A 21,813-nucleotide genomic window follows, 5' to 3' on the forward strand; every position below is an offset into this window, starting at 1 on the left:
AAGATGAGGTTTAAATTGGTTTATTTGGTAGATGAAATGCACCAAAGCTGAAGGGAAAATGCCTTCTCATTAGTTAGTTACTAAGCTGCACCTGTGAGTTCATGATGACGCCAGGAGTGGACCTGAAAGCTTTTCTTCATTTAATTCTCACATACATAAATATTACAAATTGATTACAATAATGTGTAAGATGTATGCCCAAGCAATTTAAGGGAGTTAAAAAAAATCAAGGATGTTGCAGTTTGTCTTCTGCTAGACTACATCATTACTTGTAACAACTTCTCATTGCAGGCACATGCACTATTTAATTTATTACGCCTCACGTTTCACCGACTGGGGAGCTGAGGATTCAGGATACTGTGGTCTGCTCCAAAGCTTTCATGGACTTTCACCTTCCAGGATTAGGTGTGACACAGTCCCCAAACTTTTGCTCTGCTATGTGTCCACCAAGAACCGTTTTCAATTAAAGTGGCTCCTAAGATTGTCGGAAAAACTAACAGGCAACCCGTTAAAACTAGAATTTCAGATAAACAACAAGTACATTTTTAGCACACATATTTTCCATGCACTAGCTGGGATATACTTCTCTTTGGGACATACTTACGCTAAAAATATATTTGTTGTTTATCTGAAACTCAAATTTAACTGGCAGGTCGTGCCGTTTTATTTGTTAAATCTGGAAACCCTACTTGCTTCTCTTTGGATTGAGCCTGTTGGACTTCAGGAATATCCAGTAGTGACTGTTAGGCCTCAGTCCAAAGGAATCTTGGAGAAAAGTTATTTGGCCTCTCTACCAGAAAGCAATTAAGAGCAATTTATATTCTCTGAGTAAAAGACAATTTAGAACCTAAGACTTCATTTTTTGAGGAAAAGCTATGGTCCAAAGCCATTGTCCTGCTTCCCTAAGATGGGTGAGACAATCATTTAGAGGGATTTCTCTGTCGGCCCTGGGACTAATTTTATCATGTGCAAAATGAACAAACCAAGCAAATCACAACATGTCTCTTTTTTCTTTTAAATCTTCTTGGGTCTGGGTTACGGTTGAACTTTTTATAGAATCTGCTTTCCATTTGCTCTGGGGTCAGAGATCCGTCCTACGGGTAGCTGCACTGTTAGAACATTCACCTGTGTGAATGCTTTTGCATCCTGAAGTACCTTAGTTACACCTGAGCCCAGTTAATATAAAGCTTAGCACGCAAAGGCTTCTGCCTCGTCACTTGCTTTCCTTCCTCCTGGCTGTTGGGGCTTCTGGAGACCGTCTGGCTTGTTTGGAGATTTAGCTAAGGGGCTCGGTGGTTTCTCCTCATTGTGACAAGGATACACTTGTCACATCATGGAAAAGGAGGTATCGTGAAGAAGCAGGGAAAGACTTGGAATGATGTCATCTACTTTCTTTTTTTGCCTTGTGTTGTTGAAGACTACTAACTTGAGGTATTTGTTGTTGCAGAATCGTGAATATGACTGGGCAGTGACAGTCGCCCATCTTTCGCACCCAGAGAACTGTCCTCGGGATCTGCAGAGAGGTTGGTTCAGATCGCCTTTTAAACTTCTTAATATTCTTGTTAGAATTTACCTTTGGTAATTTCCTTGGTAACCAGTCTTATCTGGCTTTTGGAGTATTTATTTCCATTAATCACTTTGATCCATGGTAACAATTTCTTGCCAGGCAAAGCTCAGAGGAAAGTATGGGGGTGGTTGTGCCATTTTATGTTGAAGTATCTCCTAAAGCAACGTGGTTTTGGGGGCTACCCAGCTTTGAGTCTGTTGAAAAAGGTGGGGAATTGAGGTGTTGCTGGTACAGTGAGGAAGGGATACTGGGGGGGGGGCATTTTGTGTTCAGAGCTATGTGAGAAAATCTGAACTAAATTTTTCTTACAAGTCCCACGTAGTGATAATAAACAGTTTAACGTTAGAAGGACCGCGGGCTTCATATTATTGGCCTCACCTGGAAGTGAAACAGGAAATCGATTTCTCACTCTGGAGGATTTTGGTTTCCAACCATGATACTCGGGCGGTCCTAAATGGGATTTAGAATTGTAAATTTTCCTGGTTTTAGCATATCCTACGAAATCCTAAACTCCACTGATATCCGTGTGTTTTTCTCAATTATTACATTTTTTCCAGGGTGAGATATGCAAAGATAATAAAATCTGAAATATGGGCTTTCTATGTTTGGTGTTGGGAATGGGAGGGCTTGAAAGTTTAGATCAGATGTTGGCAAACTTCTTCTGTAAAAGGACCAGATAGTAAATATTCTAGGCTTTGTGGCCCTTATGGTTTCTTGCACTCAATTCTGCCATTGTAGAAGGAAAGCAGTTTTAGACAAGATGTAAATGAATTAAGGACGCTGAGATCCAATGTTGATGGTCACACGTGTCCTGAATTTTTTTTTGTTTCATGGTTTTTATTATTATTATGTTTAGCATTCATTCATTTTTTGAGAGACTGAGCATGAGCAGAGGAGGGGCAGAAAGAATGGGTGACAGAGGATTTGAAGCAGGCTCCAGGCTCTGAGCTTTCAGGACAGAGCCCAATGTGGGGCTCAAACTCAGGAACTAAGAGATGATGACCTGAGCTGAATTTGGACACTTAACTGACTGAGCCACCCAGGTGCCCCTAATGTTTTTTGTTTTTGGCTAGATTTGGCCTTAGGTTGTAGTTTGCCTGCCCCTGCTTTAGATTGCTACAACAAGGCCAGTCTCCTGTGAACCTCTGCTTAGTTTGTACTCATTAACATTGCAGAAACCTTAGGCTATGCTTGTGTTCAAGTAATGGTTTCCCAAAGAGAACTGGGCCCATGGCAGGGCCAGTTGTCCATCATAGAGTCTGACAACATATCTTCACCTATGCCTTGTGCTAGAAGGAAGGAACATCCAATATTCCAGACCCTGGGAGCATCTTGGCTGTTCTTTGGTCCCAGCCTGTGGCCTGTCATCTTTCACCCACATTTAGCTTTGTTTTAGCTCTTAGATGAGTTAGCGGAATGTTACGGAGTTGTCAGCTTGGTAGCTGCTTTTCAACATAGCAGAAGGTCGTAAGTCAGAAGGTTTCTTTATATATTGTTTCTCTGTGATGAGAGGGTTTGATTCCAAACACTTGGCAAGGATTGTTTAAACCTAGATATGCTTCAACATAGGCAATCTTGAAAGGCCCAGAGTCTAAGAGACCCCCAAAAACGAACCACGAGAGTCCAGAGTCAAAGCTAAGCAGCAAGGGTCATTTATTGCAGGTTCGAACCTAGACCTCTGCGCCCCCGTTGCCGGTGATGCCAAGAGGCCCTGAGAGAGGTTTTTACACCCCTTTTATAGACAGGTACAAACAAGTCATGGGGAAATCAGGAATTTTCCACAGTTACAGAGCTGCGATTGGTTGGTGTTTAAAGTTGGACACTTAACAGTATTCGATTGGTTCCTGCCTTTAGGTCAGCCCACAACCGGGGGTACGGGTATCACAATGATTGATCAGGAGTACACGGATGTGCCAAGCAACAATGATTGATCAGGAGTACACGGATGTGCCAAGTAACAATGGTTGATCAAGAATATACGGATGTGCCAGGCAATAATGATTGATCAGGAATACATGGGCGCGCCAAGCAATTGTACAGAAGCGGAACAAGCTGGTTAAGCTTGGTTAGGTTTCAGTTTCCCATAACTTAAGCTTTTAAGTTTCAATTTTCTCAGGCCTCTCAATCTCAAGTGTAAGAGACTAAAAAACCTATGGACCTCCCATCTTTTATGCTCTGCATATAACTAAATGGACAAATCAACTGGGGCATGATAAATGAACCATAAGAATTCTTGACTAAAGAAGTAATTGCAAGCAGTTCTTAAATGTTCTCTTAATACCACTGCAAGCCTTCTCTACTCGTTGGATGTTGAAAATAAGACTATCTGTAAAAATTAAAAGCATCCCTTGTGTGAATTAGCAATGTGCTGTGTGACCTTAGATAAGTTACTTCACTTCTCTGTACCTGAGTTAAGTAAAATGAGGAATTTGAGCTGGGTGATTTCAAAGGATTTCCTGTGTACACTTGGATAAGAGAGTAGAGCATAGGGTGTAAGCTTTTAATCACCAGGAAGCAGAGAATTATTTTCTTAGCATGGTGATGGGGACTTGAGTTTCTCCACAAATAGTATATTCAAGTCCTAACACCCCAGTACCTCAAAATGTGACTGTATTTGGAGACTGGACTTTTAAAGAGGTGATAAAGGTTAAGTGGGGTTACATGGGTGGGCTCTAATCCAGGTGACAGTATTTGGAGAAAGGTCTTCAAAGAGGTGATTAACTGAGATCAAGAGGTGGGGCCCTAATCCAGTAAAGTTGGTCTTGTATTAGAAGAGATCCTAGAGGGCACCTGGGTGGATCAATGGGTGAACAGTGCATGTCTGACTCTTGATTTCGCCTCAGGTCATGATCTCCCCTTTCCCGAGACTGAGCAGCACGTTGGGCTCTGTGCTGACCGAGTGGACCCTACCTGGGATTCTCTGTTCCTTCCCTGCTCACACATGCGTGTTCTACTTCTCAATATAAATTAATAAGCTTAAAAAAGTACTAGGGGTGTTCTAGGACAGAGTAAAGGCCCTGTGAGGACACAGAAGAAAGGAACTTACTTTAATGTTTATTTTTGAAACAGGGTGCCAGCTGGGGGGGGGCAGAGATGGGAAGACACAGAACCTGAAGCAGGGTCCAGGCTCTGAGCTGTCAGCACAGAGCCTGACATGGGGCTCAAACCCATGAACCGTGAGATCATGACCTGAGCCCAAGTCAGACGCTTAACCGACTGGGCCCCTCTGGCATCCCTAGAAGAAAGGAATTTCCAAACCCAAGAGAGCGACCTCAGGGAGAAACCAGAACTCTTAATGCCTTGATGTTCCAGCCTTTAGAACTTTCAGAATTGTATCTCTTGAGGTGGCCCAGTCCGTGGTATTCGGTCAGGACAGCCTTAGAAAACTACCCATGGTGTCACAAAGGATGTGTGTGTGGCAGCATCCGCATGGAGCAGAAAACAGCGTGAACTGGTTCCCTCCCTGTTCCTTGTTCCACCTAACTCCCGGTCGGGAGTAGGATTTGAAAGCAGAAGTGATTGGACTGTGTTGACCTGATGGGTGGTATTTGGAGAGAATGCTCCGTGTTCTGGCCATCAAGGAAAGATGAAATGTTAGTCTGTTGTGAGTGTATTTTTCATCTGTCTTAGAATTCAGGCTGAAACTTACTTCTGTTTTGTTTTGTTTTGTTTGTTTTTTTGTTTTTGTTTTTTTGCTAAAAACTCCTTTCGTACCGTTACTGATCTGGAGGAGCCGTTCCCGAGTGTTAGTCTGTCTCTTCCATACTTTTCAGTCCTAGAGGACCTCAAGGTTCTTTTACATAAGGGTTTTGGCCACAGATGTTTACCATATTAGAAACTAAAAAGAAGAAATGTGCTGCTTCATCTAAAATAAGCCTATGATGCTAACATAAATAACATTTATTATGAAAAAGAATTTTCCCAAAGCAAAAACAGAAGCGTAACGTTTCCTCCAGTTTGCTAAGTTTCCTTAGCGTCTGGCTTAGTAGAAGGTAGCTGGATTTCGCATATCTGCTTCTGCTTTTAAGCTGTTGGGATGTCAGCTATTACAATGGGTTCCAAAGAACTGCAACATAGACGAGAGAGTGAAAAAGGCAGGTGACACCCTAGGATTAGGAGGAACGTCCTCGTGATTTCATGGATGTCCAGCACCGCCTCATCAGGACTTGATTAGATGAATCTGAGAACCTCTGGTAAGGCAGTATACAGAGGGAAAGGTGACTTAGGGTTTCTGTACTAAAACTTGATCACCTGCCCTTTTGACCAGGCATAGACTTCTCACTGTGGTTGCCTTTGTAAGATTGTGACCTAAGGGGCACACGGGCGGCTCAGTTGGTTAAGCGACTGACTTGTCTCAGGTCAGGATCTTGCCATCTGTGAGTTGGAGCCCCACAACAGGCTCTGTGCCGAGAGCCGGAACCTGCTTCAGGTTCTGTGTCCCCCGTCTGCCCCCCTCCGGCTTGTGCTCTTTCAAACAATAAATAAACATAAAAAAATAAAGTGTGACCTAAAAATGGTTGTCAGCTGAGCACCTTTAAAAATGTAAGTGGACATCTCAAAATCAACACTATTACCTGTGCAGGACACAGACTGCTCAACTTAAAAGTGTGGCTGCAAATAAGAGAAATGAAGGCAGAGAGGAACTGTCAGTTGTGACCCAGTTTGCCTATAAGGTGTGGTGGGGGCTATTTTTGTTTTTTGAAGTCTGGCCATAGATTTGTATTCATAGGATCTGTCTCCACCAGCCATGTGTTTGAGAGCTACTGAAGACTGTAGTGACTAAAAAAAAATAATAAAAGGCAAAGAATGAAAGCTGTTTGGCTTTCCATCTTCCAAATGAGGAAATGTCCAAACAGGTTAGATGCAGGGGTACCCAGCTAGGAAAGGTAATACAGCCAAGTCTCCATTTGTGAGACACCCCCTCCCCGCCCAACCATGGTTGCATAGGAGCAGCTGCCACACCAAGCTTGACAAGGATTCCCCCCAAGATTTTGGTCCTTTAACTCCATCGATGAACCAACTGAGCTAACCAGCCACAGATGTTTTGTTGATAACCAGAGGAATTCATGTGAGGTTGGTGATGACATTTCCCTGTCTATAAAATGCTGATAGTTAAACAGGGATACTGTGCACAGCACTTGGAATCTCTGTCTTGAGAGGCAGTTCTTAAGTGTAATGGCTTAATGGTCATTTAGCATGATGGGCCTTCGGAGTGTAATATCATTTGCCTGCCAGTTAAAATGAACACTTCTCCGTGGGAAGTCAAAGATCATGTCAGCATAACTTGGGTTAGGTGAAGGAGCCCATCAAGAAGTGAAAGCTAAAATAGAGAAGAGGGAATAAAATCGCTTGTATGCCTAGTCTGTTCATAAATCCAGTGTAATTAAAGAAGACCACAAATTCCTTCTAAAAGGGGGGGGGGCGGGGAGAGGTACTCTGAATTGGTGAAAAGTTTGACTTCCTCTTAAAGAAAGGATACTTGATTACTTTGTCTGTTCTCAGGTCCTCAACCTAATCCCTTTCTCATCTAATTTGTTGATGAGGTGGAGGTTAGTAAAAACACAAACGAAACAACAAAAGAGCTGGACTTGGTGCCCCCACTGAAGTTTGTGTCTCTCTTCTTGCTGTTGATGTGTAGGGAAGGAGGTGCACTTCCTGGTGCATAAGGCCAGTCCTATATCCTTAGGCTCTTCCTGCGACCCCTTCCCGATTCTTCAGGGACCTCTTCAAGTTACCCTTCTTTGTCCTGTTCTCTTGAATCAGTCTCTGCTCGTGGATTTTGTTTTTTTCCTTCCCTTAGATGAAAACATTCCCTCATTGTTTGGGGGGTGGGGGGAGGCTGGGTGGCTCAGTCAGTTAAGTGTCCAAGTCTTGATTTTGGCTCAGGCCACAATCTCCTGGTTTGCAGGATTGAGCCCTGAATCAGGCTCCCTGCTGTCAGTTCAGAGCCTGCTTCAAATCCTTGGTCTCTCTTTCTCTCTGCTCCTTCCCTGGCTCAGGCTTGCTTGTGCATGCTTTCTCTCTCTCAAAAATAATAAACCTTGAAAGAAGAGCTTCAAAAAAAATTACCTTGCTGTTGTACTGATTTCACCCTCTCCGCATAACTTTGAGGTATGCACATGGTCACTGGTGATGCCCTGACCGCTCCTGTGCTAGCTCCTGCTCTACGCTCGTGGCCCCACAGGGGCAGGAACTGGTCACGTCCACATTCTGGGCTGTGTGGTCAGGCTCACCATGTTTCTTGGTGTTTGTTCTTCCTTAACTGGTCAGTATTGGTTTTCCACCCCACTTGCTCATGCTCCATGTACACGATGGGCAATGTCACCTGTGCCCACCTTTTCATAAGCATTTTACCCTGCCTTTAAATCTATACCTACAGCCCTGCTAATTTTTTAAAGCTCCAGTCAGATACTCAATTGAAAATTGTCCAGATCTATCTCAAACTCTCCATCTCACAGCCAGCCTTAGTTTACCTTTCAACCTTGTCCTTCTTTATTGCCGGTCACTACTGCTGTCATCAGCCTCCTAGGGCAAGGGTCCGTGAACCAATAGCCAGTTGGCCACATCCAGCCCGGATGTAGTTCTGGAAATGGGTATGGATGTGTTCCAGGAAATCATTTTCTAACCTTTTTGAGGGAACCTAGTGACTTGCAAAACCAAAGATTATATCTGACCCTTTACAAAAGGAGTTTGCCAACTCCTATCCCAAAATGGCCAAGTCATTTGAAGAGCTTGAGAAGACCCATTGGTGGGTACTATCTCAAGGGTCAGAGACAGGAGGATTGGCATTTCCAGCACGTTCCCAGGTGAAATGCTGGTCCAGGAGCCACCCTTTAAACAAACGGAGAACGTTGTTCTCAGTTACATTGTCATTCACTTCGATCTCCCAAATGAGCTTAAATTTCTCAAGCCTATTCACTGAAAGAAGTTTTCAGAAATCTGTCTATGGCATGACGAGACTTCCTTTTACAGGTAGGTTTCATCCACTGGAACAAGTTATGGACCCCAAGGAAAGGAAAAAGATAGAAACCGCAATAATTAACAGCATGAGCTATCGCTTTTTTGTATCAAGCACTTGGCAGTGTTAACTCCCTGTTCACACTGACCTGGTGTGGTAGGAACTTGTATTATTCCCATTTTCCAGATGAGCAGACTGAGTGAGATTCAATGACCAGGTCATGGAAGAGGAAGGGATAGTAACATCAGTCCGAATCCAAGCATTTGGCTGCAGAACCAGAGTCAGAGTTCCAGTGAATCTCTTTATAGCCCGTCCCTCAACCCCTGCCCTGATCTTATTTTTGTTACAGTATTACTTTAATAGGTACAGTCATAAACCTAGATCTACTTTACTGTGCTAATAGTTCCTATACGAGTATAAAACCAAACCGAAGTGAACACAAAGACACAATTCGAATAAAATCTAAGTTAACACTAAATTGATATTCCACATGATGCTGAATATTTTCCTGGCTATTAATTGTCTTTTGCCACATGAATTAGTATGTTGGCTACAGCGAGGCTCTTGTGAGTTCAACCTAACTGCAGCCTGAGGCATGTTCTGTTATTACATTTCTTTTTCAAACTCCTGTGAAACCATTTTTATGCAATAATAGAATGATAATTTGCCTGAATATGTCATACAAATAGTGCGTTGACCTCATTTCCCCTCATTAAACTTTCTAGATCCTAAGATTTGCCACCCACGCTGCCATCCAGAAAGCAATGGCTCTGAATCCCACGGGGATTCTGGGCTCTCAGGTAGTGAGCCCTTGGCGCTCGTTTGAGGAACCCTCAAGTGGAGCTCCCAGGCGGACAAAGTTCTTGACACTAGATCCTAGCACATCCCTCCTGATTGCCTCTTAACTTTTCATCCCTTCTATTTCATCACTACTAAACTGTATGTAAGTGTAGGCATTCAGTGAGTTGCCTCATTCCTTCAGGCCTCCGTGCGAACCGATCCTCTGAAGGACTCTTCCAGTCCTCAAGCCCACCTCTCAAATCCACCGTACTCCCAAACCCTGTTCACCTTTAAAATTCTGCTTGAGCGTAGACCTCTCCTAAACCATCGCAGTGACCCGTATGCGGTGACACAAGCTAATGACTTGATAATGTCCGGTGAGGCCCTTGTGAGCAGTCTCCTGCCATACACCGTGCAGTTCAAGGTCTGCTCCACCGTGTCACAGCAAGGTTTAAGAAATCGGCTTGGTGGGAAAAGGGAACCCTTAAGAAGCCGGGATCAGCAAGAGAGGTTATGAGGGCCTCCCCCACTTTCCCTCAGCCATCAAGCGGGGCTGCCGGGTCACAGTACCTGCCGGCCTCACACTGTGGGTTTAGGTTTCAAATGTAAAGTATCCTTCCCTTTTTGCTCTTCCTTTTCTAGAGGAAGCTTCAGGGAGCATCTTGCTCACTGGAGGAATAATCGGACATGTTTGGCAGCAGGCTGACTGGACCTCTGAGTAGCAGCTATTCAGATTTGTCCGGGAAAGCCCACTGCCCGGCACCTGGATACCTTAAAACCCGTGGGAAGCTGCCTATCCCTCCCGCGGGAGGAAGGGAACATGATGAGGTTGGGCCATTGGTCCCAATGGAAGCCAACTTGGGGTGCAGTCCCTTTAATGGCCAAAGGGGGGGAACTGGCTCGATGTGCAGGCAACTCAGAATTAGACCTCCGTGTCCTTTTCAGATAGGTTTGCTCGCTCCTCTGCCCTCTTAGCGTCCAGGTCCTGTCGAGTCTTCAGTGGCCCATTAAGCTGAAAAAGCAACTTTGGATTTTCTTCTAAGAAAAAATGTACAGCAGTAACAAAAGAATGTGTAGCAGTCTGGGATTTTTCTGTTGACTACCATTGAAATCAAAGTGAGCACCAGGCAGATTTCCAAGTCATGTGTCAAATAATGATGCCCTATTGAGGGTGAGTAGTCACGGTGAGATTACAGGCGCCTGTGGAAGGGATCAGAGATTGACGACTCGTCTCTACCGAGGAAAGTGCAATTCCACGTCTCTGGATGGGTTGGGGAGAAAACAGGGCTTGATAGGTGTTCTGTAAGAACTATCAAATTAAAATAATTTTGCTGGGCCATGTTAGCACTGAAAATTCAATCTTTTCGATGCTGATTCAATAACAGTATAAAATGCATGTGTTATGCATGGGTGTTAGTCTCTTTTAAAATAGCGTCTGATAATGTTGGGATGTTGAAAATTGAGGGTTTTGAAATGAAAATAATTCATTGAATAGACAAGAATAGGAGACGCTTCAGAAACTCATCTATAACAAATGATAGCATACTTAGTGTTTGATCCGCTTAAAAAAAAAATTTTTTTAATGTTTATTTTTGAAAGAGAGCACGAGCTGAGGAGGTGCAGAGAAAGGGAGACACAGAATCAGAAGCAGGGCCCAGGCCCTGAGCTGTCAGCACAGAGCCTGATGCAGGGCATGAACTCACGAACTGTGAGATGATGACCTGAGCTGAAGTTGGACACTTAAACTGACGGAGCCATCCAGGCACCCCCCTTATTTAATCCACTTTTAAGGCTGATAAGCCTTTTAAAAAGTAAGTCACTGTCAAAATGTGTCGTATGTTACCAACACTTGTGGCTACTTTCCATTTTGTATTTCTGTGACGCAAGAAATGAACATTCAATATCTCCCTTTTGTCCAAAAATCTGAGTAATTCTTTGTATCTTGAAGCTTGTTTGAGAGAGTGCTAGCACGTGTGTATGAACATGCAAGCAGGGGAGGATCAGACAGAGAGAGAGAGAGGAGATAGAATCACAAGCAGCCTCTGGTCTCTTAGCACGGAGCCCGATGTGGGGCTCCAACTCATGAGCCGAGAGATCATGCTGTGAGCCAAAATCCAGAGTTAGATGCTTAACCAACTGAGCCACCCAGGCACCCCTCTGAATAATTCTTAATATGGTAGAGTCCTTTATTCCTTTATTCACTTGAGGTGTTGTTTTAAATGGTTTATTGTGAATGTATACTTAAAATCACGAATTGTAATTAATTGCATATGGGTTTTTTCATGATACTTACGAATCTGATGGACTGTATCATTTGTGTGCATTTTTATATACTGGAAAAATCTTAGAGGAGGCACAGAATGCACATATGGAGTTCAGAATATATGTGAAACCAATGTAAACCAACTACCGGGCTTTATGATCCTTATAACATCTAGTCTAATGCTTCCTTTCTTTTAATTAGGTAACGATAACGCACTCAACATCAAAATTTTGACAGAGGGAAAAATATAAATATGAATCACTCAAAAAAGATTCCAGCTTTCTAGAATGTACACATACGTGTTAATGCCCTCCCTGTAAATTACCACTGTGTAAGCGTATCAGGCAACAGTTCTTTAAACCGGTTGCCTGTCCTTAAATATCAGAAGTTATTTTGTTCATATCAAGATAATCATCTATCAAATGGATGTGTATTAGCATATACTATTCTTTTTTGTAGACCTAAAAATACTTCTAATTTTTTTTTTATCTTCTATGAAAATAACATAGTATGTGTTGATCATGATCATTCCTCTAGAATGGCCTTTTACAAATGGAACCAGGGGATCACTAAGTCAAAGAGGAGCTTCACTCGTTTGGCCACGTAGTTTTCAGAGAAGGTGAATGAATTTACATTGCTTTTAGTGTGTTACATTATTCATTTTACTACTTTGCCAGTGTAAAATTTTATGCTTCTTAAAAATGCCATTTGGTAAGCCATCTTTGCCATCGGTGAGATACTCTGTCATTGTGTCTATTCCTGGTTTTCTGTATTTGGCTCCATAGATGGATCTGTTGACTCATTAATTACTATAATTTATAACCTTTAATAATTGAGGATCCAATACCTCATTATTCTTGTCCGAATTTTCATGGCCAGGCAAGCCTGCCTACTTTTTCTTACTTTAAAATGTGATTCAAATTTGAATAGTTCAGGGACAATTGTTAAAGTTGTGGTGTTCAGTTTTTCCGACCCAGAGTAGATTGGCCTTTCTACTTACCTTGATAGCTGTCTATATATTTTTTTCATGTTTGAAACCTGGTGACTTTACCAAGATAGGCCTTCTTATTACTTAAAACATTCCCCTCTACCTGCTAGGACATGGTATAGATACTTGTCATTTGTTGGTTTAGACCTTCCTTTATTTCAGAAAAAAATCTTTTGAATATTACTGTTACTCCTTAAGAATATATTGATAATTTTAGGGAAGCCTGGGTGGCTTAGTCGGGTAAGTGATCAACTTTGGCTCAGGTCATGATCTCACAGTTGGTGAGTTCGAGCCCCGTTTTGGGCTCTGTGCTGACTGCTCAGAGCCTGGAGCCTGCTTCTGATTCTCTCTCTCTCTCTCTCTCTCTCTCTCTTTCTCTTTCTCTCTCTCTCAATCTCTCTCTCTCTCTGCCCCTCCCCTGCTCATACTCTCTCTCAAAAATAAATGTTAAAAAGAAATTAAGAATCAGTTTATAATTTTAGTAATTAAAATATATTTGCATTTCTTGTATAAACCTGATTTAGACCTCAGTTAAGGTTTTCTCCCATTTTATTTTTAAGTTTATGTTGACAGAGGGTGGGGGAGGGAGGGGCAGACATAGGGAGAGGGAGAGTGAGGGGAGAGGGGGAGAGAGAGGAGAATCCTAAGCAGGCTCCATGCTGTCAGCGCAGAAACCCGCTTGGGACTCCATGTCACGAACCAGGAGATGATCTGAGTGGAAACCGAGTCAGATGCTTTACAGACTGAGCCTCCCTGGTTCCCCTGTATCTCTCCATTTTAATGTATAAATTTGATTTTGCTGTTTTTCTTGGTCTGGTTTTTAAGTTGCTGATTGCTTTTTACTATGCTTGTCTGTTAAGTCTGATTTTTACCTTTTTAATAGTTTTGGTTTTTTTTTCACTTCCATTCTCTTCTGAGCTAGGCTTGATACATTTTCTCAAGATTTCTGTTGCCTGAGGTTTCTTCAAAATCTTGCATCCATATTTGTACTCCTGTTTCAGAGATGCTATTTGCTCTTTAATTGCTTTGAGATAATGGAGAGTTTTATCTAAGACGGTCTTTTGGCTTTGTACAATAAATGTATATGTAAAAATTTTTCAGAAGATTCTTTATAGTCAGAAATTTTGTGAAAGAATATGTAACAAGTAATAAAATGAAAAAATCTTTATGTTCTATAAATATAAAAAATAAAATAGCAAAACAATAAAATCCATAAATAATGGAATGTCAAAAATAATCAAATAGCAAAATACATAGTCCTAGACCAAACTACTCTCGTGTCTACACTCAAAGAACCAGAATGTTAAAAACAAAAAATAAAATAAAAACACCAGAATGTTATTACCTATGAAGTGTGAAGATTCCTGTGTACTTTTTCCACTATCTCTCTTCCTAACAGAGCCTTAGCCATGTCCTGAGCTGTGTATTCTTCCCTTGTTTAAGATTCTGTCATTTGTATGTCAGAATAACCTGTTGGACATATGAGTGTTTCTCTTCTTTTACATATTCACCAACACTTTGTATTAAACTTTATTTTTCTATATATGATTGGTTTAGGAAAATATTTTATTGTGGTTATAGTTAGCATTTCCCTAACCTACTAAAGATGTCTATTATTAGTAGCTTATCGATTGTAATGCATTCTAATTTTCTTTGACTTCAAGGAAATAAAAGTATTTTATTTTCTACAAACATCTTAATTTTGCCTTTCACATCATTCATTTGGAAGTTACTTCTGCAGATGGTGTGAGGTGGGGATTTTCTCTTTTTTTTTTTTTTTGGGGGGGGAAGCCAGTTGTTCCATAAAGTATTTTTTCATTCATCTTTATCTCAATGATAAATACCATTTGTATCATAAATCAGATTTCTGTGTGTGTTTATTTCTGGCTCTGAGTTCTGTCTCAGAACTTATAAACGTGTATTTATATAAACTATTCTTTGTAAGTTTATATTAATACTGTTTAATTTCTTTATACTGTTGATTTGATAGGTTAAGCCTCCTACACTATACTTCTTCAGGATTGTTTTGGTGTTTTTCTTTGCTTCTTGTAACTTTGAGAATCAGCTCAAGTTTCATGACAAACTCGGTAGAGATTTTTATTGGAATAGTTTAGCTGAAATCAATTGAGACAGATCTATATTGATAATATATTCATAAATAGGGTATTCTCATTTATGACTCATTAAAGGGTGTTTAAAAACTTACATTCTACATGGAAGTAACAAATTGTTTGACTTATTGTAGATACATTAATATTGCAAATGATAACTTTTAAAAAGTGTATTCTGCTAATTCACAGCATATAATTTTTATATCCAGAAAATTTTAGAAACTCATCAATTTTAATGTTTGTAGCTTCTTTGGTATAACATTATCTGTGATTCTTGTTCGCCTTTCTTTATCCTCTTACACTATATGCATACATGTAGGAGGTGGTGAGGCGTGGCTGAATGTATCTGACAGTACTGATTAAAACCTCTAGGACAGGGGCACCTGGGTGGCTCAGCCCATTAAGCGTCTGACTTCAGGTCATGATCTCCCGGTTCCTGAGTTTGAGCTCTGTGTTGGGTTCTGTGCTGACAGCTTGGGGCCTGGAGCCCGCTTTGGAATCTGTGACTCCCTCTCTGTCTACCCCTCCCCTGCTAATGCTCTGTCTCTGTTTCTCAAAAAGTAAACGTTAAAAAAAAATTAAACAAAAAATCTCTAGGACAATTTTTAAGAGGACTCATCATGGGGGCCAGCCCTGCTTATTCCTATTAAAGTTTTTTAATGTTTTATTTTAATATATTTTTGAGACAGAGATAGCGTGCGCACGCGAGCAAGGGAGGGGTTGAGAGAGAAGACCCAGAATCTGAAGCAGGCTCCAGGCTCTGAGCTGTCAGCACAGAGCCCGAGTGGGGTTCGAACTCATGAGCTGTGAGATGGTGACCTAAGTCAGATGTCGAATGCTTAACTGACTCAGCCACTGAGGTGCCCAACCTTATTCCTATTTTTTTAAGCAAATATTTTTAATCAGTTTCATGTGTCTTGTATAGTAACCATTAATTAGGCTAAGGAAGTTCATTTATATATTCTTGATTTTTCCAAGGATTTTTATAAGTGTAGCTCGTTTTTATTTTAGGCCTTTTTAAAAAATCTGAGACAGTAATGTTTCTATAAATTTTTTGAGCTGAATGATCCATTTTCATCCTTCAAGTGTAGGAGGAGAAGAAGGTAGAAGGGGAGAGAGAGGATCTTAAGCAGGGTCCATGTTCAGCATTGAGCCCAGTTGGGGGCTGGTTCCCACAACCCTGGGATCATGACCTGAGGCAAAATCGAGTCAGACACTGAACTGACGGAGTCATGCAGGTGCCCTGATCAGTCCCTCTTTTTTGATAAGAGTTCTTTCATTTGGCTGTCAAGACTCCCCTCCTCACCAACTCTCCCCTGAGTTTTTTCCCTTCTTGATCTTTCCTTTTCAGGTACTTTTCTAGTTATTTTGAGTGCCTTCGAAGTCAGTTCTTGGACTTCACCCCTTTACCAACATTGATTTTTCTAGACATTGTCTAGGTCTTTATGCTTACCTCTCTAAGTTTATATCTCCTAATTCATCCCCCCTCCCAAACACTAGACTTGAATATCCAGATAGAACTTATCACCTCTACTTGGATGACTAGTATTTTAATGTTGTTTTTTTGTTTTTTTTTAATTTTTGACAGAGAGAGAGAGACACAGAGAGACAGAGCATGAGCTGGGAAGGGTCAGAGAGAGAGGGAGACACAGAATCCAAAGCAGGCTCCAGGCTCTGAGCCATCAGCACAGAGCCCGATGCGGGGCTCAAACTCACAGACCGTGAGATCATGACCTGAGCTGAAGTCGGACACTCAACCGACTGAGCCACCCAGGCGCCCCAGGATGACTAGTATTTTAAGTGTAACAAGTCTAAAACTGAGCTCCTAATCGCTTTTACACACCACACCTGCTCCATGCATGGCTTCTTGATGACTATTAGTGACTTGATTCCTCAAAACAATCAGACCAAGGAGCACCTGGGTCGCTCAGTTGGTTAAGCATCTACCTCTTGATCTCAGGGTCGTGAGTTCCAGCCCCATGTGGGGCTCCAAGCTGGGTGGTGAAGCCTGCTGAAGAAAGGAAACAAAGTCCTACCAAGACCTTGCAACTATTTTACATCTATTTCTTTCTCTCGTACCTCATATCCAGTGAGTCGGGAAGTCCTGTTCACAGTTCATAACATATATACAGAATGTCACTACCTCCATTGGTTTTATCCTGGTCTGATCCACTGTCCTCTCTTGCCTCCCAAGGGGCCTATATTTCCAATGTAACCATTGGTGTTCCAGTAATGTAGGTACTGACACTCTTCAAAGTCCTGGAATGGTTCCGCATTTAACTTTTGTAAAAGCTAGAATCCTTACGGTGGCCTACAAGGACTTACAGACTTTCTATTCTCCTTCACCTCCCCAGAGCATACCTGTTACCTTTTTGCCCTCCTCTCCTGGTAGCATTATTTGCCTTGCACTCGATCCCAGCCTCACTTGACCATGCCTTAAACACAGAAGGTACTTGGCTGCTTTGCAGCCTTTTCCCTCTCTCTTCCTTCTACTTGGAATGCTCTTCCAACCAGATAGCCACTTAGCTAATGCTCACATTGCTTCAAGTTCTGGCACAAATCTCCCCTTCTCTGTAAAGACTACTCTACCCTACTGAACACCCCATGAACACCCCCTCCCACCCTCCTTCCCTCCCTGCTCTCTTCCTCTCCTATACCCTGCTTTATCTGTTGCTACGGTTCTTATTTGCTAGGCTTCTGTTTCAAACTTTCTCTAAGGACCAGATGTGAAGTTTTCTGCGTTGTGGACTATAACGGTCTCTGTAAAAACTGCTCAGCTTTGCCATTCTAGCATGAAAACCGTCACAGCATGCTTTATTAAAAAAAAAAAAAAAATTGGAGCTCTGCTCTAGTGGATCTTTATTTACAATAACGATGACAAGTCAAATTTGGCTCATGGGTTATTTAATATTTTGGATTTTATTACATTTGTCTTGTTCTAGGTTAATAGTATCTTACATGAATGATTAGCTTATAAAACCACACAGGCCTTACATTTTTTTTTAATGGAAAGATTTTTCTATTTTTTTAATGGTTCTAAGACCTTCCTGGTATTCTAGTTCTTTTAGAGTCTGTATTATTTATATTTAAATAGTTGATATGTTTCTTTTTAATCTCTCTACCTCTGGTTATGTTTTTTATTCTAAATATTAATATATTCCTTCTCTTGATTATTTGTGTCACAGATTTTACTGTTTTTAGTTTTCTCAGAGGATCAAAGGGATTTTAATGCTTTCTATAGTATGGTTTCCTAACTTATAATTTTCTTCTTTTTCATACTTGATTCTTTGGGCTTACTTTTTTTTTTTTTTGAATAATTAGCTCATTAATTATCAGCCTTGTTTCCCTCTAGAATTTATAGCTATAATCTTCTCTCAAATCATTTTACTTCATCCTACATACTTTGATATGTGGTATTAACAGTGTTGCCTTTATTTATTTAGACAGTTGGGTAAGGTGTGTTTCTAAGTGTAATTTTAAGATTTTCACTAATAATTAACTAAATTGTTTTTTTCATCAGAGACTAGGGTGGTAAGGAAATACTGAATAAATTAGCTGAGCCTGCTTTATGGGCTAGCATGCAATTTACCTTTACTGTTTTCTGTGTTGATGTAGATATGTATGTTTCATGCTGAAAGCATTCATTGAATTAACTGTACCAATTGTATTCCTCATTACGTATTCTTTTCACTTGCTAATATTAATTGCTAAGGCAGAGTTTTTGCAATCTTCCAGGATGATGGTGACTTTCTAAGTTTTGTTGGCATAGTTGTATTAAAATGCCCTTGAAATACTTGAAAGTCGTGTTTATAGGTGCAGGTAAGTTTACAATTTGTTTTATCTGCCTGATACATTGGCCCTTAACATTTTGCTGTGATGCTCTTTATTGCTTGCAGTACTTACTATGAAATCTATTAATAGGTCTATATAGATCACTTTGATTAGATTTTGATGTGTTTTCTGCCTTTATGCTTTTGATCCTATTTTGCTCCTTAGTTAAGTATTTTTAAGGGTTAATGTCATAAAACTGTATTTTCTTTATTGTCTTTATCTTAAACGTTAGTTCATTACTACTGATGGCAATCACTATGAAATTTCTAGCCTATTTTGTGTTTTATATTTGTCTTCATCTTTTTTTTTGCCTTTGTTAAAATTTTCTTTACATTTTTAATGGTGTACTCTGCTAGAAGAGATACTCATTGCCCTCCTCTTACTGATTGCTTTAGAAATGAATAATTATACCTAATAAATCAAAATCTAATGGAAATGAAAATCTTTACCTCTTCGCAGACAATATGCAAACCTTCAAATGCATCAACAGGAATAAATGTCTTTCCCATTTGATATTATTTTGTTAAAGAGAACTTTAATACTGTCTTACTTACCCTAATCCCACAAACTTAACATAATTCTACTTTTTTCAAAAACCTAAATGTGAGACCTTTCTTATTTTTTTAAAATATTTGGGGGATCTCATGGTTCGTGGGTTCAAGCCCCTCATCGGGTTCTGTGCTGACAGCCTGGAGCCTGCTTCAGATTCTGTGTCTGCCTCTCTCTCTGACCCTCCCCTGCTTACTTTCTTTCTCTCAAAAATAAACATTAAAAAAATTTTGTTTTTAATTTGAGCCAGAGAGTGAGAGAGCATGTGAGTGGGGTGGGGCAGAAAGAGAAGTGGGGAAGAGAATCCCAACAGTTTCTACCCTGTCAGCAGAGTCTGACAAGGAAGGGCTCTGTCTAAAAACCAGGAGATCAAGACAGCCAAATCAGGAATCTTAAGCTCTGGGCACCTGGGTGACTGAGACGGTTAAGTGTCCGACTTCGGCTAAGGTCGTGATCTCACAGCTTGTGAGTTCCAGCCCAGTGTTGGGCCTGCTGCTGTCAGCTTGGAGCCCAAAGCCTGCTTCAGATTCTGTTTCCCTCTCTCTCTGACTCTTCCATGCTTGTGTGCTCTCTGTCTTAAAATACACATTAAAAAATATTGAGAAGAAAGAGTTGCAAGCTCAACCGAGCTACTTAGATGCCCCTCTTCTAGTTTGGATTCCTTTCAGAATCTTTGTCCTTTTTAAAAAAAATTTTTTTAATGTTGATTTTTGAGAGAGAGCACGTGCACGAGTAGGGGAGGGGAAGAGAGAGGGAGACACAGAATCTGAAACAAGTTCCAGGCTCTGAGCGGTCAGCACAGAGCCCCATGCAGGGCTTGAACCGCCCCCCAGAGGTGAACTCAGCTGAAGTCGGATGCTCAACTGAATGGGCCACCCAGGCGCCCTGGAATCTTTTTGCTTCTTGATGTACATTCCTTTGCAGGTCTCTGGTGAAGGCTGTGTTGGCTGCCCAAGTTCAGTTTCGTAGCTAGGAAATTCGGGGTGTGGGCAGAGCCTGAGCGGACATTGACCAGACACTTAGCATGCCGTCTTCGGCCTTCTGTGGTGATGGAGGGTGCACAGCGAGCTTGCTGGCTCTGCCCTCAGGTTTCCTAGGGTCACATGGCAACTGTGTGATCTTGAGCAAGTTTCATATATCCTTTAAGCTTCAGTTATTTTGCCCTTATAGTAGGGATAGCTAGAGTACTCCAATGTATTGTGAGGATGGAGTAAGTTACTGCCTTCAAAGTGCTCAGATCACTACCCTGGCTAATGTGAACACTGAAATGTAAGTTCCTACATTAGTAGTATTAACTTACGTTGGTTACAACTTTTAAATGTTTTTAGGGGCGCCTGGGTGGCTCAGTCGGTTAAGCGTCCGACTTCGGCTCAGGTCATGATCTCGCGGTCCGTGAGTTTGAGCCCCGCGTCGGGCTCTGTGCTGACCGCTCAGAGCCCGGAGCCTGTTTCAGATTCTGTGTCTCCCTCTCTCTCTCTGACCCTCCCCTGTTCATGCTCTGTCTCAAAAATAAAGAAACATTAAAAAAAAGTTTTTTTTAACGAAATGTTTTCATTGTGCAATAATTACTTATAGAATGTCACCAAGATGATACGAAGTTCCCGTACGTCTTCGAGAGCATGCCTGATGTTAATGTTTCATATAACCATACTACAATTCAAAAAACCGGGGAAATGACACCAATAACAATAGTATTCACTAAATAACAGACCTTATTTAGATTGTACCAGTTTGGCCAATAACCTCCTTTTCCTGTTGGAGAATGTGATGCAAGATAACCCATATTACAGTTCAGTTGGCTTGTTGTCTGTTTCTTCCCCTCTGTGACTCTTCAGTGTTCCATTACCCTTTAAAATCTTGACACTCTTTTAACCTTGAATTTGGATGTATTTCATGACGGAAGATTGGATTGATGTTACGTATTGTGGCCAGAATACCACCGAAGTTCTGTGCCCTTCTCAGTGCCCTTCTCCTCCTACGATGCAGGATGCCAATATGCCCTCTATTTCTGATGATGTTAACTTTGGACCCGTGTAGGGGACTATGGAGATACCTTGTTTCTCCTTCAAATTTTGAGCCGCAAACTTTAGCATCTGGTAATCTCCACTGCAACACTCATTACGGGAGTGTTTGTTTAGTGGTGATTTTCTGTTTCCCACGCGTATTCTAGGTTCAGTAATTTTTCCCTATGAGAAAGAACTGTTTCTTCTTCACTTAACTGAATTGTTATAATCCAATAAAAATAAGTTAAAGTATTGCTGTGGAGGCGAGAACTGCCGACAGGTAGCTCAGAATTGTGGAGTATAATCAATGTTAATCAAATGAGCAATGTTCGAGTATGTGAACATAGTAGCCAAGCGTGTAACACTTAATTTTAAAATCCCTGAAACACTGGAATTCTAGGTATTATGAACTACATGTCTTCTGAAATGTAGTATAGACCAAAAATTTTAATTATATTGTAATTTTAGACATTTCTAAAGATGTACAGTATATTCATCGCTGGACATGTTTGGCTTTGGTAAACCAAATTTGCCATGTCCTATTATTCCGAAACATGTATGAGAAAATAGGATTTTCTCCTGTATGGAAACATAGTGCCAATTAGAAAAGTGGACTTTTGGGACACCTGGGTGGTTCGATGAGTTAGGCGTCTGACTTTGGCTCAGGTCATGATCTCACAGTTTGTGAGTTTGAGCCCCGCATCGGGCTCTGTGCTGACAGCTCAGAGCCTGGAGCCTGCTTCGGATTCTGTGTCTCCCTCTC

The 21,813-nt window shown here is 41.2% G+C and overlaps 1 protein-coding gene across 2 annotated transcripts in view; it reads left to right on the forward strand.

Moving 5' to 3' along the window:
• Nucleotides 1–21,813, forward strand: part of RARB (retinoic acid receptor beta) — a 747,871-nt gene that overhangs the window by 27,815 nt on the left and 698,243 nt on the right. For both annotated transcript variants that reach the window (XM_053221534.1, XM_027040933.2), the window contains exon 2: nucleotides 1,448–1,523. The gene's annotated coding sequence lies outside the window, so the exon portion shown is untranslated. The remainder of the gene's footprint in view (nucleotides 1–1,447; nucleotides 1,524–21,813) is intronic.

The sequence above is a fragment of the Acinonyx jubatus genome, chromosome C2 (assembly GCF_027475565.1).
Source record: "Acinonyx jubatus isolate Ajub_Pintada_27869175 chromosome C2, VMU_Ajub_asm_v1.0, whole genome shotgun sequence".
Lineage (NCBI taxonomy): Eukaryota > Metazoa > Chordata > Mammalia > Carnivora > Felidae > Acinonyx > Acinonyx jubatus.